Genomic DNA, 17,703 nt, shown 5'->3' on the forward strand with positions numbered 1-17,703 from the left:
ACACCTGTGGACAATTTAGAGTAACCAGTTAACTTATGAAGCATGTTTTTGAACGGTGGGAGGAAGCCAGAGTCCACGGAGAAAACCCGTGCATGCATGAGAGGAACATGCCAACTCCACACAGAAAGGTCCCCCACTGATGTTCTGTTCCAGGACCCTCAGCTGGGACTTGAACCAGAGGCCTCCTGCAGCCAAAATGAAATTCCCTAATTTGAAATTTAAAATGTTATCAAAATGAAGCCCACCTGTTCTCCACACTATGCTTTTTTTTATATGGACCCCATAAACGAACAGGCTAAAGCACAAAGAGGTTTATTTTGGGATTCAGGCAGGACAGAAAAATGGAGCTTCTGGAGCAACAGAGTCATAGGTCAGCAGGTGCAGCAGCGGTCTCTCCATAAGAGAAGAAAGTTATATGTCCAACCACAATAGTGGTTAATGACAGGGGGACTTGTTTTCTTGTGCAAGGGATGCTCATGGATGCAGGAGTCCAAGGCGAGAGAAACACGAGACCCTGAAAGGATCAGTTCGTGGCAATAGGACAGAGGCGAAGACGACCTGACGCTGACTGAAGTGCTCCAGGTCCTTATGAAGTCAGGCACACAGGCGGAGTAAGTCAGCTGATAGCACTGCTAAGATCAGGGGGGGATTCCAGAAAGCAGGTTATGCTAGCTCCCACGGTAAGTTTGAGGCTAAGGAAGCGGATAACCTCAGCTTTCGGTTCCAAAAACAGAGGTATTTTTCAGGGTATGTCAAGTTGCCATAGCAACTCATGCTCTGAACATAACCAGGTCATGCGCAGGTTTAGTTGAAGGTTAGTTTGTTTCCAGAGAGGTGAAGCAGCATGGTGTGTCCATTTGAAGATGATTTAGTGGATGAAGAAGCTCAGATAATACTTTTTCCACCATGAGAGGGTGATAAGACCACATATGGATGTTGGAAAGATAAACTTTTTTACTTTGATCTAATTTAACTATTTGCTTCAGTTAAGATAAATAATTTTTTTAAGTCGGTCAACTTAAAAATAACACGTAGTTATCAGACATTTATTTTACTTTCATTGACATTAATTCAATTAAGTGTAACTTTGGTGCTGCTGTTAGATCGGCACCGCAAGGGCTTGTGGGATACCATTCCCTTTGCCAGTCTGGACGGATTTGGATTTAAGTGTGGGTTTTTTTCCGAGTTATTTGTCCTGTTATGTTTAATTCTTTCTGCACCATGAGTGAGAGGGAGGGAGAGGATGATGAGAGCACCACTAGTGTGAAAACATATTTATAGCCCTTAAGATAAAGTCAGAATCATAGCAACTAAGTTCAAGCTACATAATGCAAGTCCACACTGTATCATTTAATTTAATGTTATAAAAATGAGAATATATGTGGCCTCCTCGAACTTAGACATATGAGAGTTCAAGAAGTACAATAAATTAAGAGGGAAAGACATTTAATATAATTGGAGTAAAATGACATTTAGTTGGATAAATATGTAAATTTGAGCTGTATAAATAGAAACTGATGCGTTTACTTTGTCCGTTATTTTTCACCAAGCAGAAACTCTTTCGTGTTCTGATGCAGCCGTACTACTTTTTTGACGGACGTATAATCTTCATACGCTGTCATTAAAATCTCCGACTTAGTTTCACTGAAGTATAGCGCTCTCTTTTTTTCTCCACGTGTTTCCTTGGTGACTCCGGAAATCGGCGATCCATTGAGAATGTCTTCATGTCTGCACGTGCGTTAACCCAGGGTTACCAAGTCGAGCGTAATCACGCTAACTCATATCCGGTCTTTTGGAACCGACATACCCAGAGTAAGCAAGTTCAGGCGGATTTCAGCCGGAGTTCAGGCTCAAAGTCAGGGTAGTTTAAACATGCTTCCTGAAAGATCCCCTGGTGGATTGGCTCAGGATCATGACACAATCATGCAGCAGAACTGAAAATGCAGCAGAACTAAACAGTCAGTAGATGATGCAGGCAGAGGACTGCTGTGGTGTGAGGCTGAGTTGGGGGAAGTAGTTCAATGTTGTCTGTTAATCCTTTCTTCAGAGGTCTTCCAGACGGAGAATGAATGTTGGGTGGGGGACAAAAAACGAAACAATAATGAGTTTGGGAATGCCCTCACTCTCTATTTCATGCAACCAATGAGCTCTTTGCCCCTGGAGTCACCTGCCTCACCAGGCTAATCCTGATACTGCTATGGGATTAACACTTTCCCACTCAATGCCATTGCACTCCGAGCAGGGAAAACCCAGAGGTAAATGTCGACAGTTCTTGTTAGAGGTTCAGAGGATCAGGGAGAGCAGCATAAAGGCTGAGCAGAAACGTGTTAGGTTTGTCTTTTTTCTGATTTTTGCATCAAATGGTCAAGTTAATACATCTTTTCCAGACCTGACAACAAAGATTCAAATAGGACAGCTGTTTTCTACATCTGAACCTGTCAGTCAAATTCCTGTTTATAAGATGAGACTGGGAAGATCTTTACCTAGAACTTTCTGACAGACTATTCACAATACCTGTAACTCCCAACCTTGTTTGCAACGTAAAAAAAAAACACAAATTGACACCGCTGCACGTTAGTCGCATCAGCATATTGACAATAACATCAAATCTTGTTTGCAGCTCATGAAAAAACAAACTGACTCTGGGATACCTGCATTGTGAGGATTATTGATTTTATTTTTAGGGTGTATTCAGACTGGACACATTTGGTTCTCTTAAAGTGAACCAGAGTTCATTTCACCGATAAGTCTGAACAAATTTTGAGTCTGAATAAACCCAAGCAGACCCTGGTCTGGGACAAGGAGCCGCTCTCGGACCCATTTTTGGAGGTGGCCTTGGTTTGTTCCCAATTAGACTGAGCTTCAGTTCACTCTGAGATTCTACCGTCTGAATACAATCCATCCTTGGAGTGGAACAACTGAACCAAAACGGCCACTGTAGCCTGGCATTATGGGATGTGGAGAAGGAAGGAAGGCAGGAACCGTGACGATCAAACACAGCAACTTATTAGAATGTGGTTGGATGAATGCAGGCTTATTAAAACAACTTTTAAAGTGATATATGTGTCCATATGAGATAAACACTTATCAGTGTACCTTCTTAGCCATTGTCTCCTCATTCAGCCCACAGAGCTGAACAAATGGACATGTTTGTTCTCATGAGGACATGAGGGCGCTGCTGCTCATCTTCTCCCTGAGAGTCTGACCCTCAGTAAGAATCAGACTTGTGCAGCTTGAAGGGAGCAGAGCTCCATTCTGCCGAGTAAGCAGCACCAGTCCTGAGGGGGAATGGTGTCCACTGTAGATGGCACTGTTAACCTGGACTTGGCTGGGCTGCTGAGGAGCGACCGTCTGCTTCTTATTACTGTTCGAGTCCAGGAGGGAAATGAACTGCTGGGATGGGGGGGGGGGCTGATAATGATGCTAACAGAGATTATTTCTGTCATCACAGTTATGAAAACAACAACAGAAAGGTCTGGGGGCGTTTGGGGGCCGAGATAAACACCCTGCAGCTTTTATCTCCAAACTGAAGGTATGGCTGCTTCTTCTTGCTCCTGCTGGTGTTTTTCTGAGATGTGGAGCAGTGATCGTGGAGGGTGGGGGTGCGGTGAGGAAGGGGTTCAAGGATTGAGTGAAAGACAAGTGTGTTATTGTGTCAGGACCTACAGGGGGGGTCACGGGAAGGGCAGCGGCTGATTGCACGGGCAGCCGGATTCACACAGGAGCACCCCCCCCACCCCCAACCCACGTCCACTTTTCTGTACTTTACAGTCACACTGCATCATGGGAAAACCACCAGCACAATGGTGAGTCACCTTGCGTCCTCTCATGGGGAGGTGACGTCCATTCGTCTGGTTAGAATGAGCTCAAAAGACAGATGCCTCTGAAGTTTGATCCTCGCCTTCAGGACCGATGGTTTCATTCCTGAAGTGCAGCCCGCCTGCAGACATCTGCGTTTCTGCAGATGTCCGTGCGTTCTCCAAAAACACCCACTGAACTTCTGAACCCCCACTCAGGCGTACAGACCGGCCCCGTCTCCTGACCGGCACTCGAACTTTTCCCCATTTTGACTCTCAAAGGCAGCGCCTGACCTCATGTGCTGCTGGGATATTACTTTCTGTCTTCATCAGGACTCTTCCTCGTGGCTCCAGAGCAGACGGTCCGGCAGTCAAAGGAGAGCTGAGTCCTGAGGCAGGTGTTAAAAGAGAAAAGCACATAGAGAACTGTAATGGCACTAGTGGAATGTTCCTTTGGAGGTTTTTCATGATGTCTGTAAACAATGAGCTTCAGATCCAGATAAAATCAGTTTTCTGCTCTGTAGCTCCTCCAGTAGCCCCCATCCAAACTTATTGTTTTAAATTGAATTCAGCTCGGAGCCACTCGTCACGTTACTTTTGATGAAGTTCTTTGGCTAAAAGAGTCATCTTCAGCTGAGGTCCTCCTTCTCATCTTTGTCTCCAGCAAAACTTGTTTCAGTTCCTCCTCTGAGTCGGGGCGCCACCTTCACCTCCTGTGTTTTGACTGGAACAGGAACCGTCTGAGAATATCTGAGAAGCATCGTCACACATCTGATTACTATTAGCTAACTTTGAACTATGTTGACTTTTTTTTAACCAGTTTTCTTCACAGGCTGAAGCAGTAAACCAGGCCAGAAAAGCAGAATGAAGCATGAGATATGGCATCCTCCCAACCTCCCCTGTGTGCTGCTGCTGTTTTTTTCTGCTGCACTGGTTTAAATAAACATAACTCTTTTTGATTGAGGAGGAGCTTAAATTTGAGAGTTAGTCTTCATGTGTCACATGGAGCTGTTGAGGAGTAGCACTAAGATACACTCAGTTTTGTGGGAAATGCCAGATTAATTACCAACCTTCATTTGGGTTGGAGAGCTTTCACACGGAACCTCCAGGAACTGCCCCACAATTCCAACAGGAGCTCCCATGGGGGCAGAATTCACATAAATTAAAGGAAGATGTTTGTCATGTCAGTCTTCTGACTATCATGCATCCACAAATGTTTTGCCTCCTCGCCACACCATGCTTCATAAATGATAAAAACGTTTTGTGATTTGACCTCCTGAAGATTTGCTCTGTAAGCAAATGTTTGCAAAAATGTATACATCATCATTTACATTATCTAAACGCATTAGTTTATTATTTTGTTTTAGAGACATTTATTTCGGTTATGTTAAACACACAAACTTAAAACATCAACATAAACATTGACACTGAACAAAATTAACCTAAAAAGGTGTTGGGTGAAGCCAAGGCTTATTTCCCCGACCTTGATTACAAACATCACATCTACCTACAAATTGATAGAACCTTAAAAAAGAAAAAAAAGAAGAGGACAAAAACAAACACAAACACTTCTCAAAATTACTTACAACCACCAGAGTCTCTCAGTCCAGAAGGTATTTTTGATATATTTTAAATGTATACATTTTCTTAAACTGATATATGGAGTTTGCATTCTTCAGATCATCGGATGATAAATTCCACATTAACCCCCTGAACAAAAATACTATTCCTTAGTGAATTAGTTCTGACCACTTTGTTTTTAAACATTTCTTTACCCTGAAAATCATAATTATTAACTTTAATTTCAAACAAACTCAGTATTTTGGCAGGTACACATTGTTTTTAAACTTTAAACATAAAAATTCCAGTACTAAGATCAACTAAATCCAAAAATGTAATTGCCCTTAATTTTGGAAATATTTGTTTTGTGTATTGATTGTATGAAGAGTGGTTTACAATTCTAATTGCTTTTTTTGCAGAATAAAAATAGGTTTTGTATTTGACTTGTAACTATGCCCCCAGATTTCAAAACAATAGGTAAAATAAGGCATTATGAGTGACAAATATAGAATATGCAATGTAGCTGTGTTTAAAAAAATACTTGACTTTATGTAGAATGGCAAATGATTTGGACAATTTAGAGAGAATATGTGTTATGTGTGGTTTCCATGATAATTTATGATTCAAAATTACTCCAAGAAATTTTATTTCATGTACTCTTTCAAGAACAACATCCTCAATTTTTAACTGAGAAATATTTTCCAGTTTTCTATGGCCAAATATAATGTACTTGGTTTTATTTTTATTTAAAGACAGTTTGTTTGAATCAAACCATTGTTTGATTGTGGATAATTCTTTTGTTATGTCTGCAAGAAGCTTTTCCAGATTATCTCCTGATAAATACAAAGTAGTGTCGTCAGCATATAAAACACAATTTAACAAATCAGAAACTTTACAAAGGATGTTTATGTATAAAATAAATAATATAGGACCCAGTAGGGTCGGGTAGGGTAGGTACTCCACATGTTACAGGACACATATCAGATTTTTCGCTATTGAAATAAACATTATGTACATGAACATTGTGAATAGGATATGTCCAAAATCTGCTGGTTTGTGTGTTTGGATGAGACTGCCTAGAGTTCAGGTGAGCTTGCACACCTGCAAAAAAATTCTGCTCTGGACCAAACAGTCCAGTGTGAAAGCTTTGCATCTGAAGCCGGATCTGATGCTGGAGCAGGATGCTGCAGACATGATCACGAGAGAGATTAAACCTGTTGCTGTTGTCCCTTGTAGAGAAGTGGGATGCTAATTAAACATTCAATTGAAAAAGTTGATCTAATCTTTCTGTCGGAGAGATTTTGCACAAACAGATCCTCTAACATCTGAACCAGATACCCTCCAACAGTGAAACCACTTCCTATTGACCTGCTCCTATGTATTTGACCACAGAACTAAACAAGGTGTCTGCTTTAGTTTTATTGCAACTCTTTTATACATATGATCATACCAGGAAAAGAAAATCTATCGTCCCTCTTAGTCCTGTTCATGGTCAGTAGGGTTACTGGAGTCTGTGCCAATGAAGGTGGGGTAGATCCTGACCAGTTCTCCAAACCATCACAAAGACAAACTCCACACACAAAGGACTTAGCTGATTTGATTTGAACCTTCCCACTGGTGAGACAATGGTGCGGACCACTACACCACCACACACCTGGAAAAGAAAAGATCCAAGTTTTTAAGCAAACAAACAACCATTTGGGAGCCACTCTGACAGAGTCATGCAGCTTATCTAAGCCTTTGCCAATAAACACCAACGGTGTGTCTAAAATATTGTCACAGGTGGGAGTTCAGACCTGGAATAAACAGAAAACAACAGAAAGATGAAGACTTCATGGAGGATGATGTGGGGGCAGTTGCTCAAGTAAACATTCAGCATGAAAACACTCAAACCACCTAATGTACAGCTCCTCTGTGTCCCATCCCAATCCTGCTCGGTCTCCTTCGACGTCCCTCCCCCCCAGTGCTTTTTTTGGTGGTACTCACCTGATGCAGGTGATCAGCAGCAGGAGGGGGGTCAGAGAAGACCATGAGCACAGGACTCGGATTAGACACCTCTGCTCTAAAACAGCAGAAATGTCAGAATGTCAATCACAATGCCCCCCCCCCACAGCAAAGTAGAAACAGTAGGAGCTTCAATTCATCAACAGAAATGATCTTCTTTCACAACCAGCTGAGAGAAAAGGTGGGAAGTTGTTAAAGTCTTTCATCTAACAGATAAATCAGTAACCATAAGCCCCCCAAAACACATAAAATGGCACCCTGTGAGGTACCCCCCCCCCCCCTCCCACTGCAAGCTCACCCTATCTGGAATATTTGGATAATTCTGCTCTGATTGGGTGTCGGCGAGTCCTCCTCAGCTGCTTCGTGTCAAGCCGTTCTTGTACCAAGCAGCCTGGAGAGTGCAGATAAAGCCTGCCCATGTTGGGGGGGGGGGTTCAGGATGTGTGGGTGTGGGTGGGGATGCCGCCTGCTCAAGTGTGACCAATGAAAAGCAGGCGAGCTCTGAGGCAAATCATAAATTCATGGCAGCCGTCAGTGAGGCGGAACTTCAACTAAATTTATAGTTATTGCACTGAGAACGTGCACGGCATGAACGTCCTTAACAATAATGTGCAGAGCATGAACGTGCACATGTACGTGCACAGACTGCATTTAGCTAACTTTGGTTCTTTATCGTCTTAACGTTTCCTAAAGGCCTTTTTTTAAAACATCCTTTCGGCAGCAACAAACACAAATGTTTGTTACATTTGTTTCCTTCATTTTCCTCTGACCATGAGGAACATGAGAGCCTTCACTGCACACCTGTACAGGCGTTGAAGTGTTAGCAGATAGGCAGTACTCCTCTGATGAACTTTATCTTTAGGCTAATTTGACGATGAGCGCTGAGAGCTACAAAGACAGGAGACAGAGCTGCAGAGGTTTGAAAGAGAAGAAGAACAGAAAAGGAAGATGAAGGTGACGTTCTGAAAGGAGGAAGACTTCTGCTGCCAGACTCTGAGTTTATCATGTCATTGATTGATTTCTATTTTCTTTTAATTTTACATAGCTTGGTGATTCTTCATGCTGAAAGAGATCAAGCTTTACAGTTTTTGCCTGTTTCTACGTTGGATCTTCAGAATTGAAACTAGAGACGACAAAGTGAAGTTTGTGTGTGAAGGTTGAAATCCTTTGAGGCATCAGGACCGGCTCTTCCTCTTTCAGTCTGATGATGCTCTTCCTCTCCATGCAGATGTCTTCTGTTTTTTTATCCACTCAGACAGATAATGACCAACGTCATGACACTGGGATTGACTTTTTCAGATGGAAGTTCTAGAAATCTGAATTTCTTTGCTGTCTCAACAGTTTAGCAGGAAAAGGAAGCGTCTTAAAGAAAATCCACGTTTAGTTTTTCTGGTTTCCATGTTGCTGAAAAGTGCTGTGGGTCCGCGGTGGTCCTGCCTGTTTGTTATTTTGATCTAATTTTTTGTTTTTGTCTTTTTTTTTGGGGGGGGGGGGGGGGGGCAGCACTTATCACACTCTGACCCTGCTGCCCCCTCCCCCTTTCCACATCCATCAGTTTGTGAGCAGCGTCGTTTGTTAACCTTTATCTGGTGATCTGAACTGACCTCTGCGTCACCCGGTCCTGACGGCGCGCATGCAAACTCTGGAGACGTCTCTGGACCGACTGCTCAGAATCACCACAGAGAGGATCTGCAGGAAGTGTAGACTTCCCCATCAGCTGCTTAAATGATCCAAGATGATTGCAGACACGCAACATTTACTTTCATCTCGTGAGCAAATATGATGCTATAGTGATAGAACTATGGAAGGTATTTCATTATCAGGCATCAGATTATCATTCAGGGCACATCAGCGACGCGCCGCTAACACTGAGACGATGCATATTCATGTGTTTAACATGCAGACGTGCGTTCCTGACGATGAAGGAGAGGCTTGAATGCAGTGCAGCTCATTAATACTTGTTACCATGCATGTCAACCCCCCAGGAAAACACGTCAGAGGCGTTTCTGCTTGTTCTCAGGTGAAGATGAACGCTGAAACGATGGCATCTCGTGTTTGCTCTGCCTACAGAAAAGACTGCTCTCATTAACATTTCCTCACACTTCCACACTCATGTCCTGCTGCAGTCTCTGGTATCTCTTAACCAACTTGAATCCTGAAAGTGCATTTATTAAATCAGGATTTTAAATAAAAGGTGTATATTAGTGCTTTTCTGCTCTGAGCCATAAACTGAAATATCACATTAGGTTTTCTTTCTGGGTTTTTTCTTTAAATGCATCTTCAAACAGAAAATGTTGCTCTATGATAAAGTTTATACATGACTCCATAGCTGCATGGGAAAAAGAAAGCAACATGTTTCTCCTGATCTGCAGCTGTTCTGTGTGAGTTTCGCTTTCACTCCTCAAGTTTGCATTTCGTATCAGACCCAGAGTAGATGAACGCCTGAGGAAACCAGACTGTGACCACATCAGCCTGACTCTCACAGTGAGCTGGCTCTGACTTCAGAGCAGTGAAGTCTGGTCCTCAACCAGCAGCCTGAGCTTTAAGAACTTAATAGAATTTTGTTCATTGAAACCTGAAGGAATTCCTTCATTTCCCTCCTTTTCAAGTTCTCCAAAAAGAAAGAAGAGGACAAACTTCACATTGATCTTTTTTTAGATCAGATCAGAGTTTGCTTTAGTCTTTTATTCTTCATTTTCATGCTTTCACTGTGATCATTTGTAATCTTTCACTCAGCTTTCAGCTTGCTGTGAGCGTTGAACTCCAGGAGATGACAGTGACAAAACTCTAACACCTGACAGTGTTAGTAAGTCCAGATCAGCCAAATACTGAAGGAGCTGGAAGCACCTGAGGTGGATCCAGTGTGTCTGATGAGGTTTCTGACAAAGCCCTCTTCAGCTGTTTGACCAAACCAGGACCTTCATGAGCTCTGTGACTCGATCATTTTCTTATCCTGGTGTTGGTGATCATGCCTGTGACTTTTATTGTTTTATTAAAAACAACATTTGAATGTGTTCAACTAGACTGTTAGACTTGAGGAATGATTTGGGGTATTGTGCTGTTTTTAAAAGGATCAGTCTCACTTTTTTTAATTCAAAATAGTCAAAATAGAACTTGTACTTTCACATTCCAACAGTAGAGTTGGAGTGGATCAGCTGCTGGAGCCGGAGTGTCTGGAGCGCTTCGTAAATCGGACAGTGGAGCTGCTTCTGTTTTAAGAGACACTTGCTTCAGTGAACTGGGGCTTGGGAATTGTAAATAAATCTTTTCACACTTTACCCCCACACTCCAGATTTTATATTTCAGAAATCTGCTTGGCGAAGATTGCTTTGACTCAAGAACTGCAGCAAAGCACCAAAAAAACTTTTTATTCCACCAAAAAAGAACATATAGCTAATTTTAAACTAGAATGAGGAAACATCTGCTCATATCTGTCAGTAACTTTGAACAGAATGCATCATCTGTCTCTGCAGCTCTCTTAGATTTGATGGTGTCACTCTTTAAAACAGAACTTCCCTTTATTTGGCTCATGGACTACCCCTGCAGGAGCCGACAGAACCGATTATATTAAAGAGACTCCCCAGGGGAGAAACAAAACTAGTCAGGGGAGAAACATACACATTTTTACAAGAGGAAACAAGACACATCAGGGAAGCTGTAGAGGAGAAAGAAATACACTTTTGAGGAGATGAGAAGATGCTTTTGTTGAGAAAAGAGCAGGTCTCAGAGGAGTAACAAAGACAATTAAGGGGACAAACCAAGGCACCTCAGAGGACGAAATGCAATATTTCTACAGAAGAGAAAAGATGCTTCCATAGATAAAAAAAGGCCCTTCAAAGGAGTAACAAAATCCCCTGAGAGCAGAAAAGAAGGAGCTTCAGTGGAAAAACAAAGATGACTTAAATCAATGCATTTAGTCTTGACTCTAAAAATTCTGTAGATTCCAAAGCCATTTAAAAATATGAAGCTAATACTTTATTTTAAATTCAAGAACCTTTGACAGATCTTCTGAGGGTTTTTTTTTTTGAGGGGCAGTTTTGCAGTGAGGTTTTAAAATGACATTTAGGTCAGACAGGTGGGAGTAATGGCCTAGTTCATACATAATGCAAACCCCCTCCCTGCTGTCACTCTGAGGAACGAGCGGAGACCTCTCTTGTTTGCGTGGCAGCGTTCTTCTCAAACAGATTGCATTTATTCCTCTGCAGTTTGTCCGTGCAGAAACTCTGACAACATAATCCCCAGATAATCCGCCACCTTCAGGTTTTCATGTTGGCGCTCATGCAAAGTGCTCGGCCAAATCCTGCTACCTGTCAGCCCGGCCATGAGGAGGCCGGACAAGCTGCCAGCCTCCATGCTGTGGCTCCCGTGCACAGGGTGGGGGGGGGGGACTTAACCCCATGCCTCCCTCCCTGTAATCCACTGTAAACAGCCAGAGCCTTAGAAGGGCTAACTACACTAATCAAGCCCAGCTCGCCCCATCCCCATCATACAGAGCACCCTAAGAACTGCAGCTCTGAGGAGTGAAAGAGCTGTGCATGAGCGTGCATGAGGGGTGCTCTAAGCTCTTAAAAAGAAGGACAAATTCCCCAGTAGGAGGCTGACATGGGTGTCTCTGTTCAGGAGGAATGTTTGCTACCAAATGTGCCACAATTAGTACATTTTAAAATGATCATCATTTAAAAAATAAATGGATCCAAGAATTTTTTTCAATAAAAATACAAAATAGTTTGTGAATGAAGTGAATTGATAGCCTCCGTCAGTATTCAAACAACCCCCTGCCCCGCCCCTCCATCAGTGTCTGACATGCTCAGTAGAATGAACCAGAAACACTTTCAGTAAAGAGAGCTTCTTCAGTTGTCTAGTTGATTTTACATGTCTGGTCTTTATTTGTTTATGAACCAAAAATAGAGAAAATCAATTAGATAAAAGCCAAGAAAAAAACCTTGAACATTAAAATAAATTATGTGTGACTTTGTTAAAAATTTGATGTCGTTTAATTCATTTTCTGTAAAATAGACATTTAAGAAACCATCCATCCATCCATCCATCCATCCATCCATCCATCCATCCATCCATCCATCCATCCATCCATCCATCCATCCATCCATCCATCCATCCATCCATCCATCCATCCATCCATCCATCCATCCATCTATCTATCTATCTATCTATCTATCTATCTATCTATCTATCTATCTATCTATCTATCTATCTATCTATCTATCTATCTATCTATCTATCTATCTATCTATCTATCTATCTATCTATCTATCTATCTATCTATCTATCTATCCATCATCTATCCATCCATCATCCATCCATCCATCCATCCATCAAACATCTATCCATCCATCCATCCATCCATCCATCCATCCATCATCCATCCATCCATCCATCCATCCATCCATCCATCCATCCATCCATCATCCATCCATCCATCCATCCATTCATCCATCCATCCATCCATCCATCCATCCATCCATCCATCCATCCATCATCATCCATCCATCCATCCATCCATCCATCCATCCATCCATCATCATCCATCCATCCATCCATCCATCCATCCATCCATCCATCCATCCATCATCCATCCATCCATCCATCCATCCATCATCCATCCATCCATCCATCCATCCATCCATCCATCCATCCATCCATCCATCCATCCATCCATCCATCCATCTATCCATCCATCCATCCATCCATCCATTCATCCATCCATCCATCCATCATCCATCCATCCATCCATCCATCCATCCATCCATCCATCCATCCATCCATCCATCCATCATCTATCCATCCATCCATCCATCCATCCATCATCCATCCATCCATCCATCCATCCATCCATCCATCCATCCATCCATCCATCCATCCAACCATCCATCCATCCATCCATCCATCCATCTTCAGAACCCGCTGAATCTCTTTTGGGGTCATGGGGCTAATGGAGCCCACCCAGCTTCAAAACACACCTACACCCAGCCACTGGGTGTAGGTGGGGTACACCCCAAGCAAGTTAACAGTCTGTCCTCGCGCATAACTGCAACAATGAAAGAGAATCACAAAATAAATCTCAAAATCACTTGAACATCTGCCTCAGGACTGAAAAGATAAGTTTGCATGACATCAAGCATGAACTCACCGGAACATCCAAAACAAAAGGAAATGTAGATATGGAGAGAGTGTGCAGAAAGACTGGAACATTCTTGATACAAGTCAGTGACTACAATGATGACACATGGGGAGAAAGAGTGTAGTGAAAGAAAAGCTGTGCAGACAGAAAGGTGAGGAAAATGCCCAGTTTGTCCTGAAATGAACTTCGGCAGTCTAAGCCTTCAGCATCAGAGCTGGAGGTTTAAGGTTCATCCCTAAAGACAGAGAAGGTGTCTGTCTCCTGGAGTAAAACAACGGGTCTGTTCCACAAATGAGGAGCCTGAGAGCTGAAGGCTCCGCACCGCATTCTAGTTTACGGAACACTGAGTGTTGTGTTTAGAAAATATGGATTTATGAGCTCTTTTGTGGAGTTTTTCTGACCAAAACTGTGTGTTACTGAAAGATTTTTAAACCTGTTCCGCTTTTAACAGGCAGCCAATAAATTCAGAATTGTTCAACCATTTCTTTTAAAACCCCGGCTTCAGCTAAGCTGTGGCAGCATAAATGGGACTCTGAGCCTGTTCTGCTTTCCTCTGCACATCTCTGGACTGTGGGAAAGCTCTGGACAAATATGTTTGCCTCTTCGGAGCTGCAGATAACAGGGTCGATCAGGGGTGGGGCACAGGAGAGTGTGCAGAAGATGCTGAGACATCTGGCAGACTTGCAGCGAAAATGCAAACATGACATGTCACTGATAAGAGTCCTCCAGCAAGTTAACACCACAGCTGGTAAAGGGGATTGCCCCAACAAGCCCTCTGACTCTGCATCTGCATCTGCACAATGGATTTGTGTCTGTGCAAACTGAAGATGACTGCATGGACAAAGACCTGAATCTGCTGTGCTCATTTGTAACAAAAAAGTTACAAATGTTTGGGTTGAAGTAAATAACCGGAAGTGCATGGCCTTGAATCCTTAATTCTCTATTAGATCACATGAAAGTTAGTCTCACATATGCAACAACACGTTTTTTGTGCAAAACAGTAAAAAAAACAACAACAAAAAAACAATAAAACAGCATATTGATTGTGATTCCCATGCATGATTTTACTCTCTGCAGAAAATGTGCAGAAAAGAACAGACTTTATTAAATTTTCTCATAAAAAACAATTATTTAAAAAAACAATACATATCCTCCCATTTATTTTCTGAACCTATGTTAGGGTTCCTGGGGCTGCCGGAGCCTAACCCGCCTACGCTTTGGTACAGCCTGGACAGGTGGCCAGTCTGTTGCAGGGCCACAGTCATGCATGCATGCACACACACATTCACACATATGGGCAATTTAGAGTCATCAAATCTCCTGTGAAGGTTTGTGGACTGTGGGAGGAAGCCAGAGTCCCCGGAGGAAACCCACGCATGCACGGGGAGAACATGCAAACTCCACACAGGGCCTCTTCGCTGTGAGGCAAGAGTATTAACCATGCGGCTACTATAAACCAATCTGATGAATTTAGTGTATTTACTGTTCTGCTCAGGAGTCACACAGCAACTTCAAAGATTTATGAAGTTGCTAAGGAAATGTGTTTTAGCCTGTAATGGAAGGAAGTTGTTTCTAATTACTGAAGAACATAGAGCAGTGAATGCAGCTTATTTTTTCACAGGCAGAATGGAGGTTTTGTTTATTTGAGCAATCTCATCAAGAAAGCCTTTGAAAATAAAACTCATAAACAAGCTTTTTAATTTAATAGGGGATAGTTTTAAATGGGCAGGAATCTACTGGAAAAAAGGGTTACTCTGCAAATGTCACTTTCTTTGTTTGGAAGTAGCAGTGTGCTGAAAAAGTCTCTTAGTGTTCGGGGGTAGTTGATGATGAAGCCGTTTCATCAGCTACATGCAGGTGAACGATGAGTGTAGTTTCAATAACTGTAACTACATATTCAGCTCTGGCGGTTTGACACACCCTGGCATGTTTCAGATGATCAGAGGACCATCAGCAGATGATGAACCATGAACATTTGGTTGAAGCAATTTGGACCCAATTGAAAATGGAACAATCTTTTAATTTTGAACCTCTTTTGATCTATTGTCAAAGTGTCTTCAGTGGTCTTTTCATATAAATTATGCGTTAGCTTAAATAAACAAACCTGAGTCGTTTTCTAGAATAGTTTCTGCAGAGCGGCAGGAGTTCATTAAAAATTCACCTATGAGATGTGGGCGGGACCGTTGGTGCAGAGCAACCCAACCCCCCCTTCGAGTCACCCATGTACTCACTCTCTCTCCCACTAGCTTACAGCCCCTCAAAACTCCTACTTAACATTAGCGGTGAAAAAAAAACGGTGAGCGAAATCCAAGATATTCAGCCGTACAGTTTAGATACAGATTCCAGCTATTAGCCGGGAAAACAAAGACGAATGTGGATCTAGTCGTCTACGGGTGAAGCATCAGAATGGAGTGGGGCAGGAAGCTTGTTGCCTGCCGATTGTAGATTTCACCTAACAATTATATGCTTTTTTAAACTGCATTTTTTTGTCTGCTCCAAATTCAAAACTATTTAAATTAAATAAATACTCAAAAATGCAACTTTAAGCTTAATTTTCTTTATCCATGTGCTCCATCATAAGAAAAATGCCACAAGAACATCTTAAAAACACATCAGAGAGGGTCTTTGATTAATTGCAGTAATTGGCGACATAAAGGTTGATCACAGATTCAGTTTTACATCTCATCTGCTTGAAAATTTTGGAGATTTATTTGATTTTACCTTTGTAATAAAAGATGATGCCTTTACACAGCACATGGAAACAAAGGCTAAAATATCCTGGGCTGTTCTTATTTATTGCCTTTATAGATTTAAAACAAAGACGGGTCACATTAACCTTCTTACCTTACATTTCCACACTCACGACACCCTAAAGAAAGAGAACCCACGATCAAGCAGGGAGGAGTTAAACTGATCATGAACATCTCAGCCTGATAAGATCACATAATGGAAAACCATAGTGGTTTACTTAAGTGTTTATTAACAGATCAATCACCAGGCAAAGGAGATTTATGGCATATAAAGTGACAAGAGGCTCAACAGAGTGTGAGGAGAAGATGGAGCCAGAAAACCAAATGCAGCCAGAGATGCTTCTGAAGAGTTTAAAGAGCAGGGACGGCATGCTCAGTCCAGTGTGCCACATGTTCTACACCCATAACTGCAGCCATGTAAATGCACACCACATCTGCAGCACTGTGAAGTTTGTGGACGACACCACGGCAGTCGGACTGACAAAACGAGTTGGAGCAAACACTGGGTTGCTGAAAGAAGAACAACTTGCTCCTAACATCACAAAAAATATAGGAATTGAACTTTTTGACACAACACATTTTAAAAGAGGAAACACAAAGAAGATTGAAGAGTGGCTAATTTCTGGTTGCTTGGAAGACAGAAAGAGAGAGCCTGACGGGAAGCATAGACACCTCTGAGCTGCTGAATTAAGGCTCAGCGGAAACTTTAAGGACAATGTCACACAGAGACTCCTGTGACCTTCTGCAGGGCTCCAGAGAGTGCATCCTCTCCCATAATACTATGTGGTTCACCAGTTGCACTGGGGCTCAAAGAAAATTACTCCACAGGGTGATAAACGTAGCTCAGAAGATGGTTGGCTCTCCTCTGCCTTCACTTGAAGAACTACACAGTACCTTACGCATCAGTAAAATTTAAAACTTCACTGAGGTCACATCCCATCCAGGACACCAGCTGTTAGAAGAGCTAGCATCAGAGCAGAAATACAAGCACACCAAATCATGGACAAGCCGATTAAATGCAACAATCGAGCTTAAGCAACTAAACAACAGACAGACAATGTTTAGATGAGACCATGCAACCCAATAAGGACACTATATATTTAAAGTATTTTTACATTTAGTCGTGTTTCTGTGCTGTTTTCTTTTTTCAGAGAGATATCTGCTTTGACTGTCTGAGACTTCTTACTTGTTGTTCATGTGACCATGCACTGCAAAAGCTGCTTTATGTTATCATATGTATTTACAAGCCACGTCCTCATTTGACTATGAGTCCTGAATATTATATTATAAAGATCTTGAAAATTACTCGATTACTAGACAGGAGAAAAAAAATACTTTAGATGAGACTGAAGAGATGTTCATGTCCCTTCAATTGTCTTACATTGAAATCAATAGAACGGGACTTTAAGTCTCCTCTGTGATGAACTCCAACAGCTTCAATTTGTTTTGAAGC

The 17,703-nt window shown here is 42.1% G+C and overlaps 1 long non-coding RNA gene across 3 annotated transcripts; it reads right to left on the reverse strand.

The window, feature by feature from the left end:
* Nucleotides 1-296: 296 nt before the first annotated feature.
* Nucleotides 297-7,753, reverse strand: LOC110014743 (uncharacterized). 3 transcript variants are annotated; one of them, XR_002289744.3, is made up of 5 exons: nt 7,660-7,753; nt 7,344-7,419; nt 4,868-7,011; nt 4,393-4,547; nt 297-4,186 (listed from the first exon to the last, which is right to left on the reverse strand). It is a non-coding gene; the product is annotated as an uncharacterized LOC110014743 (long non-coding RNA). The 3 variants fall into 3 exon arrangements; XR_013658285.1 differs by having other exon boundaries at nt 297-2,051; nt 3,816-4,186; nt 4,868-7,419; XR_908427.4 differs by having other exon boundaries at nt 4,868-7,419.
* Between the last annotated feature and the right edge of the window lie 9,950 nt (nt 7,754-17,703).

This window comes from Oryzias latipes, chromosome 10 (genome assembly GCF_053564925.1).
Source record: "Oryzias latipes strain Hd-rR chromosome 10, Olatipes_Hd-rR_3.1".
Classification (NCBI taxonomy): domain Eukaryota; kingdom Metazoa; phylum Chordata; class Actinopteri; order Beloniformes; family Adrianichthyidae; genus Oryzias; species Oryzias latipes.